This window comes from Malania oleifera, chromosome 7, assembly GCF_029873635.1.
Source record: "Malania oleifera isolate guangnan ecotype guangnan chromosome 7, ASM2987363v1, whole genome shotgun sequence".
NCBI lineage: Eukaryota > Viridiplantae > Streptophyta > Magnoliopsida > Santalales > Ximeniaceae > Malania > Malania oleifera.
In genome coordinates this window covers 21,753,870-21,766,297 of record NC_080423.1, presented here as the reverse complement: position 1 = coordinate 21,766,297, position 12,428 = coordinate 21,753,870, and positions in this window count along the sequence as shown.

Genomic DNA, 12,428 nt, shown 5'->3' with positions numbered 1-12,428 from the left:
TGAGTGGCGATGAGGACGAGCATGATGATGGGGAGACCTAGAGGTGATCTTGGAGATCAACTGCTCTTATATTTTATCTATCCTATCTTTTACTACATACATTTAAGGGTCTGTAATAATTAAATAGCTTTTACTTTTACTTTTCAACTATGCACTCTCACTACACACACACAGTGATACTTATAGTTACTATTATGTGGTGATTGACTTTTGCTTATACTTATATATATATATATATATATACATATACATATATAATGGTTTGATGGCTTGCATGCTTTTATATATAATGTTTGCCTGATTAATGCCTCCCGTATGGCGGATGCAGTTGATGTGTATTACCTGCTGGTAGATTTGGTAAGTTCTCACATGCTCAAAACTGAATGATATACTATTTTCTTGAACGCTTTTTGTGCAGGTTGATATGGGAAATGTCCTATTTACAGACGGCATGCTGTCGAGTCTTTATTTGACATTTTTCCAATATTTTTCAAAACTCTTACTAAAATATTGATGGATGTACATGCAAAATCTGTTTTTGTTTTTTTAAAATTCTTGCACTCAGTTCAATTTAATTTCAAACGTCTGAAACTTGTGCATGTGCTTAAATGTTTTGAAATAGGTAGGTATTCATGGGAAAATTACATTATTAGACAAACTTCTACCGAAATTTTCTAAAATTCACTACACAAATCCTATGTTTTCATAAAAATCTGAACATTTTGAACCTAGGTTGTGTTTCCAGAACATCATCTTTTATGCATAATGAACATTTTCAGTATGATCTATTCTAGCTCACTTTAATCTTTTCACTGGACTTAACTTCAATATTTTATGGAAAATTGTATCCCCAAAACAATAATTGGTGTCATATTTTTAAAAAGGAAATTCTTTTAAAGTCATAAATGCATGAGCTAATGTTAAAAGATAATCTTGTGTCATGCTGTGTATGCTTAAAACATTTGTGTCATTTGCTAAAACTGTAAGATTAAAAAGCATGCACAATCTGAGGGGGAGCCACTTCATTTAGAAATATATGGCTCTGAAATATTAAATGCATCTCCCTTCATTCCTCACTAGAATTTATATCTTGTAAAAATACATAAATCTCAACAATAGCATATTAATCAACAATTGGTATCTTTCATTTTGTGTTGTATGATCATATTATGTCTTTGACTTGATGATTTGGGTGGATCAATACTCAACTGTTTGAGTTGATTGGCTATAAATTGTTGTATATGACTATTGAACTCAAAATAGGTTACTTTGGTACAGATTTATTTTGCAAAATGCTTTATTTTCAAACGGTTTGCTACCGAAATTTCTAGAAATTTTCCAATTTACACCTTATATCTAAATGACTATTACTCTTTTTTTGCCTTCATGTTATAATTATTTATTCTTGGCCCTTTTTTTTTTGTTGCCAAAAAGGGGAGACGAGGCAAAATTTGATACATTTTACATTAATAATTATTATTGAGCATTCAAATCTCTTTATGCATAGAGTCAGGGGGAGCCTTTCTTGACCGTACCCACTTTTGCATTAAGTATTTGTCATCATCGAAAAGGGGGATATTTTTTACCTAATTGGTCATATCCCATTTTGACAATGACAAATATAGTAGTACTGATGGTTTGCTCTGAGATTGCATGTAGGTTCACTCTACACATTGAATTGAAAAGAGTGTTATATCATGATGGTGTATGATGACCTCAAGGAAGAATGAAGAAGATTATGCCTATTTGTATTTGTATTTTTATATTCTTAATTCTGAGTTTTAATTCAATATAGACTGTAATATGGTCTATAATAATCTACATCATGCATGGTAGGACAGCATGCTCAAATGGCCTTAGATATACCTTAGGTTCCCACACTTAATACACAAAACCCCACTATAGTTCACATATTATCAAAGGTAAATTTAAAATCAAGTAATGGACCTTAGGCAAAATTCTTAGAGGCTTCGAGTGACCAAACAAAGCAAGTCAAATTGTCTCGATTGACCAAACCGTGGACTGGTTAAAAAGTTGACCTAACTTTAGGCAACTAAACCCAAAAAGAACTCCACCATCCTCGGTCAACCAAAAGTCCACTCTTACCTTTTCCATCATCCCTGGGCGCCCAAACTCATAGTTCATTTTACCCTCGGGTGACCAAACTTGGAAGCTCGATAAGCTAAACTCTGGTTTAGATGACTGAACCTCGGACAGAATGGAAAATCGCCTCGATTAGCAAACCGAACCCACATTTAGGCACCCAAACTTCAAAAATCACTTTTTTTCAATTATGTTTGTTTAAGCGGTCGAACCTATGGGCCAGTTGACCGAAACTCTCGGGTTGGCCAAATTTTTACCACAGTTAATTAGGATAAATCAGGGTTAATTTCTTAAACTCATTTAAAACTTTTTTAATAATTCCCTTTATGTCCCAAACGGTTATAATTTTGGTCTCCTCTATATATATGGATTCATTTGCAAAAATTAAGAGAGATTAGCATATTTGATTAGCCAAAAACCTCTATATTTTCAAGATCATATTTTTTATACTATAAAGCCCAAACAATTGTTGCTTGTTATTCCTTTGACAAATCCAACTTCCTAAGAGTGTTATTGAGTGATACATATTGCTAAAACTCTCCTTGTTATAGATTGCCTGTTCTCTTTGTTGAGAGTTGTTAGCTAAGGCTTTTCCCCTGATTTAATCAATAAGTCTTTGTGTGGGAAAACCCTTGTAGCTAGTGAGTCTTTGCATCTCTATTGCAAGACTCATCAAGCTTGTGATTTTTTATTTTCAAAATATTTTTCACAAGCTTACATATTGTTTAATATCTCTTAAGCTATTATTGTTGAGAAAATCTTATTTGAGAGATTTTGATTATTCTTATTGGAACACTTTGAAGCTTGTTGTGATTGATTTACATTGATACTTTGTTTCAAAGATTGTGTGGAAACACACTCTAGGTCTTGATTGCATATCTATATCAGATTGAGTGTTAAGCATGCGTTATTAGCACTAAACATAATTACTATCATCTGTGCTTGCATATTATCTAGACTATATTGTGGTACATGTTTTCTTGTTAAGAAACACGTTACTTGTACGTCAAAATTATATTGATTATTGTATTCTAGACGTTGGCCTGAAGAGGGAGACTTGCTCTGGTAAAAGTCCCGGATTGGCTTAGACCCGGTTAGGAAAGTTAGGTGCACCATCCTAGTAAAGTGTTGTATTCGGTGTTGTTCCACCCATGAAGTGAGCCTATAATGGAATCCTTATGCTTGTGAGCCAAGGCGGGGACGTAGGCAGAATTGGACGAACCCCGGTAACATATTTGGTGTTGATTCTATTTTCCTCAATTTACTTTATGCACCTGTATGTTTATATTTTTTGTTTAAATATCTAATTGAGATTGCGGATACATAGAAAGACCCTAGGTTTGTGAAATAGTGTCTGCTGGATTAGTTGAACCTAGGAGGAAATTTTTTAATCTCAAATTTACCCCTCCCCCCCTTCTTGGGATTGCACCAAACTCAACAGTTTAAATTTTTATTCTCTTTTTCATACTCTCACTACAAAAATAAAAAATAAAAAAACAAATTTGTTTTTAGAGACGAAACTATTAGTGACGAATTCAATTTCATCACTAAAAGTGACTATTAGTGACGGTTTTAGCAACCGTCACTAATACGACACTATTAGTGATGGATTTGAAACCGTCACTAATAATTTCGTCACTAAAAATAAAAAATATTGCAGGAAAACATTTTTCGCATAGAAATTATCTCGGAAAATTATTAGCAACGATTTCTACGGTATTAGTGAAGAATTAAGTCCATCACTAAAAGACACTTATTAGTGACGATTAACCATCATTACTATTATTTAAAAAAATAAATAAATAATTAGTTCAAAGTATTAGTGACGAATTTACAGATTCGTCACTATTGGCCCATTATTAGTGACAGATTTGGGAACTGTCATTAATATTTCCATTTTAAAAAAACAAAATATAAAACAAATTTAGTTCAGAGTATTAGTAACGAATTTACAGATTTGTCACTATTGGCCCATTATTAGTGACGGATTTGAGGAATGTCACAAATACTTCAGTTTTTTAAAAATAAAAATAAAAAACTTTTACTTCAGAGTATTTGTGATGAATTTGTAAATTTTTCACTACTGGCCCATTATTAGTGACAGATTTGAGAACCGTCACTAATACTTCCATTTATTTTATTAAAAAAAAAATTAGTTTAGAATATTAATGATGAATTTACAGATTTGTCACTATTGGCCCATTATTAGTGACGGATTTGAGAACCGTCACTAATACTTCCATTTATATATATATATATATATGTTTCAGAGTATTAGTGACGAATGTACAAATTTGTCACTATTGACCCATTATTAGTGACGCATTTGAGAACCGTCACTAATATTTCCTTTTTTAAAAGAAAATAAAAAATTTTGTATTTGAAACTATTAGTGACGAATTTACAAATTCATCACTATTTGCCCCTTCCTCCCAATCTCTTATTTCCCCATTTTTTCCCCCAAAATTTCCCTCCATTATCTCGCAGCCCCTCTCTCCCGATCCTCCTCCCTCCTATTCCTCCTCCCTTCCAATCCTCCTATCTCCGTTGCCATTCGCCGTTGCGTCGCCCGTTGCTGTTGGCTCGTTGTCGCTGTCACAACCAGCTTTCACCCATCGCCATTCGCTATGGAAGTTCATTTTTTATGCATAACACATGCCCTAACAAACATTGCAAAGTAAATTTCTGCGGTGCAGAAATTTTGAAGTCTAGAAGCTGAATGTCCAAGGATGGTTCCATCTTGGCTTGATTTAGAATTTTTGAAATATGATCACCACTCCAAACAAATTTTTAATTTAGTGAATTGCTGCATGACTCTGGATATTCAAGGATCTAGATCCAAATTCGAGGTCCAAAATTCATATTATATGGATTTTTGTCATTAAATATGGATTTGGATTTTGGTGGATTTGGACAAATTTTAATGCAAATATTTATTACATCTTATTCAAATCCAATGCAACTTCAAATTCATATTTTCTCCAAAGATAGGGTAATATATTGTGAATTGCATGTTGGCAGTGGATTTAGGTTCTCGCATGCTCAAACTCACTGGTATTTGCATGATGTGTATTATTGTGATTTGTTTGCTTGAATCTATCAAGTTTTAGTGCAGGAATTTTTTTGGAAATGTCTAATTTACAGATGTTATGCTACCGAAATTTCGTTAAAGTATTCCGGAATAAAACCATGTACCACTACCAAAAAAAAAACACCTAGTTTTTTTGGGCTAGGGGAGGGGGAGCCTAGGATTCTTTAACTTTATAGTTTAATCTCAACCATAATAAAATCCATGAACAAGCACTTAACAAAAATCAAAAGGTTAAACTTTGTTAATCTATCATAATTTAAATTTTAAGAAACAAAGTACAATTTAATAAAACTTTAGAGACATGTTAAATAATTTATCTTTTTTTTTTGGGAGAATTATTAGGCTATACCAATCAGAATTTTTTAATTACACCTCATACTTACTCAAATTGTTACAATCTGATGCAAAACCTCATTGGCGGATGTCAAATGCAGCAATTTCTTTTGGTAAATTTGAGTTTATTGAAGTCATTTTAAAAATGTTTGGTCTCCTTGTGAAAAAAAGGCTATCAGAAAGAAAAAGTTAGATTTTAGTATTTGATGAAAAAGTTGTAAGGTTTTTAAAAGTATATAATAACTAGAAAGAATATGTTTTTTTAGAAAATATAATTAATACATTGGTCGTGCTATAGTGTTAGAAAAAATTAAGGACAACAATAGAAAAAATAATTTGTTCGTGAAAAAAATTAGCTTCTACATTTTCAATTTTTAATTTTGTAACTTCTAAAAAGGTAAAAGTTGAATTTTAGAAACTAAAAAAATTATACCAAAAGTTAGACCTACCTTTATCTTTTAGAAAGGACAAGACAAAAGAGGGGCATCAAACTCACCCTAAATAGTTTAAATGTTTACCTTATTATTTATGAATTAATATATTATAATCATATATATATTAAAATGAAGCGCTCACCTGAGTCATCCCTACTGAATTTATTTGGTTTAGTAAATGAGTTTTAAAATTATATTTATGTTGAACTTTTCTAATCAGTAGGTGTGAATATTTTCTCATAATGTTATTGTTAAGTATGCTCCTCTAAAAAAATTTTGGTTTTCAACATAAATCGTAGGGTTTGTGTTTACTGGCTAATGCCTTCACGAACGAAGCCTCGGGTTGGCTCAAAGCATGGCCACTCACCACAATGCGCTGCCAAGCGGTAGAGGGTTCAAGACCCACCAAGGGGAGAGTCTTCTTCCAAGGGTCGAGCTGTACTGAGTTAGCATAAAAGGGTTTCGAATGAGACAAGAGCACCAAGGGTGACACTTGAGGAAGTGCAATTGCCCCCATCACGTTCTATTGTGCCACCCATTAGAGAGCAGTCCTCGAATGTTACCCCAAGGCTTACAAAGGATATGCCTGCTCATTTAGTGTAGTTCCATACGATTAGGCCGACCATGCCATATGATTGTGAGACTCCGCCTCCAGCGGATATTCTTGCCGATTTGCTACCTCGGGTCCTCAAGCCACGCAAACCACCACCCTCCGCTCTTACCCCTAAATTGCATCATCTTCTAGAGGAAATGACATGGGACCGAGACGCTGCTACAGCAGTAGCTGCCTCGCCTTGCTTGTGTAGTTTCGATTCTGATTTTGACTCTAATTAGGATAAACTAGATGCTTGGGATTTTTTATATGCTTTCTTTTTTGCTTATGTACTGTGCTCATGCACCCTTTACTTTTATTTTATTTCTTTTTATTTTATTTTTTTTCCAGTATTTAGTTTTACCATGCTTTTGATTGGTTGTACGCGTGCTTTGATGTGTTTATCTACATTGTATTGCCTTTGAAATTAATGAAAATACATGGAGTTTTTGATTTCTACCTATATTTTTTGCTTCACTATATTATTACGTTTTTCTAGGTATTTCTGGAATTTATGTGGATGTTACTTACACAGATAAGGTAGGCAGATAAGTGTTCACTTTTTTTTATCCTTATTGTGCATTCATTTGAGCTTGTGCAAGGTTAAAAAATCTTTGGAACAACAAAATATAAAATACATCGTTGAGGAAAAGACAACTAAATGTCATATGAAGTAAACTGCCAAATTAGTTATTGTCATTTATTGTGTTCATTGAAGCTTAGACCCGTTCAAGAATGGTTACTATACATTCATGCCTCATCTTACATATGAGACAAAACAATTATTAAAATTCAATTGATAGTCATACTATGTTGACTAATAATCAATTAAACATGTTAATTATTTGTTTCACTTACAATTAGTAATGTTTCTATTTCAACCATTCTTGGATTGTCCAATGTGGACAGTTCAGGAAATTGTATTTACATTGTGTCATCATTCACGCTTTGTCAATTGTCATTATATATTTCGAATACATCTCTGCTTGTGTTCTCTGGGTGTATAGTAGGGTGTCGTGACAATTTGTTAGTGATGAAAAACTAGCAACATGTTCACTTCTCCCATCTCGTGTACTTGGAAAGCCATGGGGAGATGCTACCAAAATTTATAATAACTGCGACAAAGGAATTTGAGCAATTGATCGCAACGTAAATGCAACATTCCTGAATGGGATAGGATCCTTTCCCTTTAGATGGAAGGTGGTCAATTATAGGATTCACGATGCATGTGTCATAAACATTATGAGAATGTAATCAACACCATTTACCTGCACGTGTTATAGGGTAATTAATGAACATGGATAAGAGTTGGATGAACGCTCGGGGTAGGTTTTTACCAAAATACGTGAAAGGGGTACATAATTTCATAGAGTTTGTGCGTCCTCGTGCAGTCAAAGCCAGTAGAATAAGGTGTCCTTGCAAGAAATGCCAAAACATAACTTTCAAACACATTGATTTGGTTCATACACATTTATTAGACTTTGGAATGGAGAAAAGTTACACAACATGGGTGTTCGATGATGAAGATTACGCAGTTCAGAGCAATGACGATGACGATGCAGATGAGGGGGCAAATATAGTAGGTGACTTGCAAAGGGGGATTGCAATGGACACGGACAATGTCGATGTGTCGCATACTAGTGATGAATCTACTACAGCAGGTACCATACCTTGCGATCATAGTACATTGAATCGACTTGGTAAACCATTTGCTAATCTCGTGAGGGATGCACAAGTGCCCCTATATCCAAACTATAAGAAGTTCCCAAAATTAGAGTTTCTGATAAAGTTGCTTCATGCAAGGGCAATGCATGAGTTATCTCAGAGCGCATTGAACATGCATTTAAGCCTCATTGAGGCGGCACTGCCTAATGGTGAAACACTTCCAAAGTCCTTTTATGAGGCGAAGACATACAAATGTGAATTGGGTCTCAGTTACACTCTAATACATGCGTGTAGGTATGATTGTGCACTCTTTTATGGTTAACATGAAAATGCGAACGAGTGCCCAAAATGTGGTGAATCGAGGTATACAACTAATTAGAAAAAGGGTAAAAAGGTCCCCCAAAAATTTTTGCGATATTGTCCATTAATCCCACAACTACAACCGATTGTACATGTGTACAAAGACTACTGCCATTATGAGATGGCGTCAAGAGAAACGTCTTCCAAATGGAAACACCCTTAGTCATCTAGCAGACTCTGAAGCTTGGGCTGATTTTGATAAAATGCAACTGTGGTTTTCTAGTGATCCTCGCAACATCAAACTTGGCCTTGCTTTAGATGGGTTCAATCCTTTTAGTAACTTGAACCCGTATAGCATGTGACCAGTTATGATGATGTCATACAATATGCCGCCATGGCGATGTGTGAAAGAACCTTTCATTTATATGTCTCTTCTTATTCCCAGACCAAGGGCACCTAGTAATGATATTGATGTATACCTGTGTCCGTTAATTGATGAGTTGAAAGAACTATAGGAAAAAGGGGTGGAGACATTTGATATAGAAATTGGGACAACATTTCGGATGCATGCTGCAGTGTTGTGGGCAATTAACGATTTCCCCACTTACGGCAACCTACTAGGTTGGAGCACAAAAGGTTACTTAGCATACCCAGTCCCTAATAAGGATACTAGGTCCTTATCCTTGAAGCATAGACACAAGTTATGTTTTATGTGTCATCATCATTTTCTACGACCTGGACATCCTTGGAGGACTCGTGGCGTCCAAAGCTTTAATGGAAAACCTGAACGAAGGTTGTAGCCAAAACGACTAAGTGGGGATGAGATATTAAACCAGCTCAGGTTAATCGAAGATGTGAAATTTGGGAAACCACCAACCAATAGAAAAAGTAAACGTGCTGAGTAGGAGTTGAATTGGACAAAGAGAAACATCTTCTTCAAGTTGTCATACTGGAAAGATCTTCCACTATGCCACAACTTGGATGTCATGCACATCAAAAAGAACATTTGTGAGAATGTCATTTCTACATTGTTGGTTATGAATGGGAAGACAAAGGGCACTGCAAATGCTCACTGGGATATGGAAAACATGGGAATATGACCTGAGTTGCACCTATTTCATGGTGGGGACAAACTTCTTATGCCATCCACTTGTTACACATTTTTGAATGATAAGAAGAATAAATTCTTCGAATGGTTGAAATCATTGAAGTTCCCTGATAGATATGCATCGAACATAGCTCGATGCATAAACACGAAGGAAGGGAAGATGTTAGGAATGAAAAGTCATAACTGTCATGTCCTTCTTCAACAGGTTTTACCCGTTTTCCTTCATGGACACTTGACTGAAGATGTTTGCTCGGTGCTGATTGAGTTGGGGATCTTTTTTTGATATTTGTGCTCTTAAAAATTGAGTGTAAACGTACTTGAACGATTAGAGGATGACATCGTGATCACACTATGCAAGCTAAAGAAAATATTTCCGCCATCATTCTTCGATGTCATGGTTCACCTAGCTATCCATTTACCAAGGGAAGCCATAATTAGAGGACCGGTCCAATATCGTTGGATGTATCCTATTGAGAGGTAAATTATAAAGTGCTTCTACTATTTTTGCATATAGGGAATATAAAACTGAACTTCTGGCCCAAAATGAAAGGAATGTCAATGAAAGACATAAGAAGGTGGGAGCCGTGTAAGTAACAAATACTTCCTGAGTACGAAGCAATGTACATTGTCAATGTTGACGATTTACTCATATAAACTCCTATTTATTTAATAGATAAAAGGCATGTATTACAATAAAGAACCAAAGATGAGTAAAGATTTGTACGCATTGGCATGTGGCCTCGATCAATGAGTTAACTACTATAGCGGTTGCATTATCAAGGAGTTACAATTTCATGCAGTCCCTTGAACTGAATGGAAGAACCCAAAATTGTGGAGTTATGGTGCTAGGTACAAAAGGAGATAAATAAATTGACTACTTTGGTGTCTTAGATGATATTATAGAGCTTAACTATAGAGCCAACAGAGTCGTCCACCTGTTCAAGTGTACCTGGTGGGACATTGGCAATAAAAGGACTGAGATAAACACATATGCCTACTTTACCAGTGTCAATTTTAGCAAGACGTGGTATCAAAATGACCTTTATGTGCTAGCAATGTAGGAAGAACAAGTGTTTTACCTTAAAGACACAAAATTGAAGGGTGAATGGCATGTGGCCCAAAAGATTCCTCCCCGAAGTTTGTATGCTATTACAAAAGTTGTAGATGGGGAGAAGAGTGTCAGTAAGGCTGCATTCCAAGAAGATGAGCCACCTGTCAGTGCAGCAGCGCAATTTACTTTCAATGTTGTCGAAGAAGAAGCCGATCCTATACCATTAAATAGGGTTTGTGCCACGGCAAAACACGTAGGGACTACTAACATTACAATTGAACCTTCTATAGACATTCACTTCATCGACGATGAGGAAATTGATGAGGAAATGAAACAGGGGTTGAGTACTATAGTGAAGATGGAGACACTTTAGAAAGTGAGGATGACACCGATATTGAGGACGTATAGGGGGTAAGCATGTTATGTTTGTCACTATGTATCTGACATGTGCAAATAACTAAAAAATATTTATTATGCATCCATCTAATATTCGTACTTCTTATATTTACTTGTCTAATATTTTTTAGACATGGCACCAGGAGGTCGTCATGGTCGACTTCCTTCCAAGCTCTCTGCTGCATGCTTGAAGATGTTCCAACATCCTCGAGACCAGTGGATCCTGTAGGTCATGATGCGGCACCATCATTATCTAATCCATCGGCACCTTGACCAGCATGGATACCTCGGCTTGGGATGACACGCAGGGTGAGTTGCCCACCATGATGAGCATCATTGGTAAGGTTACGATTAATTTATTTCGATGTAAACTATTAATTTTTATTCACGTGTTTGATTAAAACATTGTATTTAATTTAACTCTTCTTTCAGCATCGACATCCACGGCAAGGTCAAGCTGTGGTGTAGCGAAGAACACGGAACTTAAGAAGTACCTACAGAGGATAGGGTAGCATATTATGATCGACATTCCTCAAGGCTTCATCGCCTCGCGTGACGATTGGTGTCCAGCATGGACACGAGAGTTCAGCATTATATTCCGATAGTATGCTCCTATCACCGCCTTTAGCTGGTAGGTGACTAAGGCACAATGCATGGTTCTTTACATGCACTTCTTGGTAAGTAATCCCAAACCTTTAATTTTTTTTTTTTTGAATTTATATATTAGCAAAATAATAGTCTAATATTCTAACTGTATTACCTATGTAGGAGGAGTTCGACATGGACATTCTCCAAGCGGACCATGTGAATAGGCCGATTGATGTCTAACTGTGCAATAAATTTAAGACCTATCATGCAAATGCGTGAACATTTTCATGCGATGGGAGATTAAGCAGAAACCCACCCATACGATAAGATATCCTAAGAGGATTAGGAGGTGACGCATCACCATTTCCACAATCCACACTATTAGGTGATGTGTTTATATTATAATAACTACTTTAAGCTTTGATATGGTTAATAAGAAGTCATTACATCATTTTGTAGGCTATATGTGAAAAAAATGCCGCGAACCACATCAAACTCCCTACGACGCATTGCGGTGGGTCAAAGTTTTTCATAAATCATCTAAAGGTAATTGCTATATATTAGACTATCTAACCATTACCTGAATTAATAGTAATGATGTTTTATATGATAATGTAGCATGATCCCGAGAAGGGCGTAGAGGAGCCGCTACTAGATCTTTATAGGAGAACACACCATAAGCGCTCGGGGAGTGGTGTGATGGTGCGCAGGACAAACATGTAAGTCAAAGAAAATATTTAGTTTCTAATTTTATTCAAAAACATCAA